This window comes from Schistocerca nitens, chromosome 2 (assembly GCF_023898315.1).
Source record: "Schistocerca nitens isolate TAMUIC-IGC-003100 chromosome 2, iqSchNite1.1, whole genome shotgun sequence".
NCBI lineage: Eukaryota > Metazoa > Arthropoda > Insecta > Orthoptera > Acrididae > Schistocerca > Schistocerca nitens.
In genome coordinates, this window is record NC_064615.1 from 373,307,148 (window position 1) to 373,313,193 (window position 6,046).

Genomic DNA, 6,046 nt, shown 5'->3' on the forward strand with positions numbered 1-6,046 from the left:
TTCCCATTTGAAAATACAAAGTTGACCCCTCCAATGGAGGAGCGTTGGTTAGGAAGTGGCCAGCTGAAGCACACTACAGATGTTCCCTTTACTAAGATTAACTTTTCACCTAAAACATTTTCTTCGTACAATGCGTTATTTTCGAAATACTTAGTTGTATTAAGTTAAAAGAAATGCTGTGAATATCATTTTCCAAGAAATTGCAATTATTTTCAATGAAGATTGGGAAAATCAGAAAGAATTATGCAAACAAAGAATCACACCGAAATTTTAGAAAATGATGAAAATAAATTCGCATATATATTTTCACGTTACTCTTTTATTTCTGACACTAAAAGCTGAAAGAGACAAGTGCATTATAAAATGAACAATCTAAATAAAACAAGGCTATTATATTTTAGGACATCACTTATCACGTGTTGTTGTTACAGCTACTGCTTGTTCATACTTAAACATCTATATTGCCGGTGAATAGAACTTTCGTTTTTGAAGTAAACTGTAAATTTCTATCTAACAATGAAACCTTAAAGCTGTGGCAAACCACCACCAGGTGTGAAGCCAACAAAGTTTTTGGTTGTTTGTACAAGTGTTTTGTGCTGTGTGCAATATGGTTACCCATTTTCTTTCAAGGTAGGTGTCCCTCAACAGACTGTGTGGACGTCTTGCTATAATAACTAATTAATCAAATTAAATCAAATTCGCATCAGTTTGTTGATAGAATACTCTAAAAACTTGGGCCACAAGTCCAAAACAGTTTTCCAAGAGTCCTGTGGTGCGACAAGATCTGTAATTGAAAAATCTCTTTTGTAAACCCTGGTGTTTTTGAGTATGGTTTCATCATGTGCTTGGCAAGGTGGAATGCTGTGTCATGAATGGTGTCAGAATGTAAGAATGTGAAAGGTTATTAGGAGGAGGATAAAATGCCGTTCGTCTAAGTAAGTTGTCCATTTTTGATTTTTTAAAAATTCTGCTGACTCCATCTTTCCCATATAATCCACTTTTACCATTACAGACTTATAGTTTGGATCGAAACTCGCTGAGAGAACAGCAGAAAAGCGATTGTAATGAGTGGCGGCAGAATTATGTGGGCGAATCATCCGTAAGTTCTTGCCACCTGTAGCACCGACGCTGTTGGCAAACTGACATTTTGTCTTGTTCCAAAAGTTTCTCTATTAAAGGAAGTGATACGTAGACTGGAGGAAGTCTGTAGACAAGTGCAGAGCGTACTTCTTCCACAATTCTACTAATGTATCCCATAGAGATTCAGAAAGAAAATGTTACAGATATGTAAATATCTCTGGTTGATAATAACCTGAAAAAGGTTGATTAACCTCATACACTTTTATTTTTAATAAACTTATATTTTTATGGCATCTTAATCGAAATATGATAAAACAGATGGAGAAACATTTGGGACCCATATCGGAGATATAAATGGTGAAAGAAAAAGTGGAACAGGCTCAAATGCTCGGCAAAACCAAAGAATGGATTCTGCCAGAACCCTTGGCTTTCCTGGAGACAGTGCAACATGGAAGGCACTAAGTAAATTTGTTGATATTAAGCATACTGTTTTTATCTGGCAAATAATTTTCGTGTCTTTGCCATTGGGAATAGTAAATTTGGTCTGTCATCGATGCATTTAACGAGGTACAACAAGAAATATTTTTTTCCAGATCTATCTCAACTGGGAGAAAAGACAAACAGTACCCTGTGTCTACTTATGGAGACAATACGTAAGTTCACTCTCTTAATCTAAAAAGTCTGAGACGAAAGACATGGAACCTACGTTAGATGATATAACATTACACATATTTTGGCGAGCGATTCGGCTGTCTACAGCTGGTTTGAGATAAGGTAAATTTGTGTGGCTCACCACTAGCCAGCTCTGTTGAGTGGCCAATGCCGTGCAGCTCAGGTGCAAAAGTGATCAGTGTGTATTTGGAAATGGGTAAATCCCAGAACACGAAGTTCTGACAGTGGTCATATGGTCTGTGTGTATACACGCATGAGAAATTAAGGTAATCTGAAATATGCCTACTTAAATCTCTTAAAAATTCAATAATGAATCACAGTTACACTGCAAAGCAAATCTGAATACGTATGCAGTCTCGAAAATTGAGACACATCCAATGAACCAATAATATTCCCAATATCGTAAAAATTTCAAAACTTTATATTTTACAGTCAGTGAATACTTTCACAATGAACTTTAGAATTAACAACTCTTAAACACTTCATGCCATTTCAACAAACCATTTCTCAGATGATAGCATCATTGAAAACTACTTATCTGTATCTAATTTATTTATTGATTTATTATGTATTTATATCTTTTTCATCATGCAAGCATTTGTCAAAACATCGTGTCTTCTGTTATGACACAGCAACTGAATGCAGTGTGAACACCTGATATCTTGTCACAAATGAGTAATTATTTAAGAAATGTGTTACCACTTTTACCAGTAACGTTATTGAAATAAGATTACAATCGATATTAAGACCTGTAGTAATTGAAAAGTGGCCAGTCACATGTGTTAGCTGACACCACAATTGAAAAGAGAACCAAAAGACACTTCAATAAGAAGGCATAAATAACTGTTTAACTAACATTTAGCAAAATTTCGATGACATTTAACATGAGTCCACAAGTGCAAAAATGCAGGTTTAATTATTTATGAACCAATTATTTCTTATATTTATTTTATATTGTCTGAATGTGAATGAATGTTTATAACATTTCTTATTTATTTATTTACTTGTCCATATAAATCTCTTTTTCAGTACATATATTGTATACAGGATATTGGACAGAAACCTTTTTTAGCTACTGGTTTTTCAAATGTCAAACATACATTATTTAAATTTTTATGACAAATTGGATCTATACAGTTAATAATCACAAATTTCTGAAATACTGTATTTTTACAACTTATTCCTACAGTTAAAGATACAAATTACATCTTTTCTTGCATAAGATTCTGTGAGATTGAATAGTAGCAGTTTTTCAGGAGGTAGGGTGTCACAGACTTTTTAAAGCTTTGTAGTTCAGGAAGAGATTTTATATGTCTTCTTAATCTGTTGTAAAGTTTTGTTCCTGCATGATATACACCTTTTTGGCATAATGTTGTGTTACAATGATTAACATGTATGTCACTGTCTGACCTGGTACTGTAGTCATGGACACTTCTGTTTTGAGGAAAAAGGTTTTCTTTTCTCAGTATGCTTTTTTTTTTGACATGCATGACTACTTCAAGTATATAAATGCAGGGAAGGGGTAGAATCTTTAGATCTTTAAAGAGAGGTTTGCATGATTTTCTACTGCTCACTCGTTTCGTTATTCTTATAATAGCCTTTCCTTTCCTGAAAACTGTTATGGCCTGGTGTACATTTCCCCAGAAAATGATACCGTACTTCAATATTGAATGTACACAAGCAAAGTATACAGCCTAACTGTTTCTACACTAGTATTGTTGCAGAGAATTCTTACTACATAGCTCATTTTTGCCACTTTTGAATTTAGGGATGTGATATGAGTGCTCCATTTAAGATTCTCCTGGATATAAATCCCAAGAAATTTAGTTTCATTGACAGCACTAATGCTAATGTTTTGGTTATCTATACATATTACAGATTGTGCCGGATTTTTATTTTGATCAGTGTGGAAATTCACGAATACCATTTTTTGGGGATTAAATATTTGCCTGTTTCTGCTAAACCATTCAGATACTCTTTTTGTAATATCTTTTACAGATGCACTAAGATTTTCTTCTTTATTCCTTACAATCAATAGACTGGTGTCATCTGCATACAGTACTGGTACAGAATCCCTAAGATGTGATGGGACATCATTAATGTAGACCAAAAAAAGAAAGGGACCTAAAATGGAGCCCTGTGGAACACCTTGGCTTAGTCCACATGGTTCTGAAAGGTGTACCTGGAGTTCATTTCCTTCCATGTACTTAATTTCAGTTACCTGAGAGCGATATTCCAAATATGATTCAATCCCTTGATTTGGCATACCTCTTACACCATACCATTCAAGCCTCCTCGGGAGTATAGAATGATCAATCACATCAAAAGCTTTTCTTAGGTCCAAGAATAAACCTGAGATATTTCTGTGGTTGTCCACTGCATTTAAGACATGGTTTATCAGACTGAAAGTGGCTGTTTCAATTGATCGCTGTGGTATGAAGCCATGTTGACATCCAGAAATAATATTATTCTTGTCAAAGAATGTAATTAGTTTTGAAAGGAACACTTTTTCAATAATTTTCGAAAACTCTGACAATAGAGACACAGGCCTATAGTTACCCATACATTGATGATCACCTTTCTTATATAGTGGTATTACTTTTGCCATTTTCAGTTGCTGAGGGAAGACGCCACATGATAAGGATGAATTGCATATATCCAATAAAGGTGAAAGTATTTGTCTTGCTGTTATTTTTAAAATATAATCTGGAATATCATCAATACCAGTTGAATACTTACTCTTCAGTGAATTAATGATATTTAGGTGCTCTGTTTGGCTTACTGGACTGAGGAACATGGATATATTATTTATTTCTATAGATGAAAGTTCTTTACATGTTGTATTAGGTGGATTTCCAAATTTTTCCTTCACTAATTTTCCAGCAATAGTTGCATAATAAGAATTGAAACTGTTTGCAACTGCCCTAGGGTCAGTGACATTCTTGCCATCATGTGATATCACAATAATTTTGTGAGTTGTCTTCTTCCCCGTAAGATCCTGCACAGCTTTCCACATGGAATTAGTTTTATTGGATGACTTTATAATATATTTGTGATTTTCCTTAATTTTTGCCTTTTTTATGACCCATTTCAAAATTAACTTGTATTTTTTGAAATAATTAATAAATTCTGGATTTCTGTGAGTTTTTGACTGCAGAAAAAGTTTCCACTTCCTTTTACAAGATACTCTAATGTCTGATGCAATCCAGTTTTTGAATCTGTCTGTGCTCTTGGAAATCACTTTCCTTTGTGAAAAGGCTATATCAAAGTTATACTTGAAACTGTTCAAAAAATGTTCCATCTTTTCGTTGGTATTAGAGGTAGCATATACTTCTTTCGAAGATTGTTTGCTGATTAGGTACTGGAAGTATTCAATATTTTTCCTACTATAAATTCTTTTATGGATAACGTTTTCTATGGTCTAAATGTAATTTATAGGTATGGCCAGTATCAAAGTTTTCTGATGTACACTTGTCCATGTTTACACATACCTGATCAAGGAGAGTGACACTAGTTTTTGTTACATGTGTTGAGGAGTTAACAGCCAGACAAAGATTGTAGCCTTTTATAATATTTAAAATCGTTTCCCTGTGAGGGCTATGGCTCAGAAAGTCAATATTAAAATCACCACATAGTACCACTGTTTTCCCAGTTGTCTTAAGTTTGCCTAAAGCAAGGTCCAATTTTTTGAAAAAAAAACACTTATGTTGCTAACAGGAGATCTATACACACATAAAATAATAGTTTTTTCAGACATCAACTCAACAGCTGAGATTTCAAAGTCTCTTTCACAACCAAATTTGCAAACAGATGCTATACTCTTATAACCTACATTTTCTCTTTCATATATGCAAGTTCCCCCATGTTTTGATTCCATTATACAAAAGCAGTTTGCAGGGCTAAAATGCATTATTTTTAAGTACTGAAAATAATCATTTTGTAGCCAATGCTCACAAAAACATAACACTGAAACACCTTTCCATTCACTATTGAGGAATATATTTATTTCATCAACTTTGTTTGTTAATGACGGTACATTCTGGTGTACAATCTTCAGTGTGTTTTTGCAATTTAATTCTGCATCACATTCTTTTGTGATACAGTCTAATTCCCTACAAAATGTCTTTCGCCATTTTTATAAGACATCGCATCTTTCTTTAGGACCCATTTGTCCAAAGTACTTTGGACTGCTGTATTAAATATTTTTCTTATGTATTAGTTTAATGCAGAAAATGGTCGAGTTGAGTTAAATCATGTCTGTGGAACATAAGAACGATATATATTTGGTGAAGAA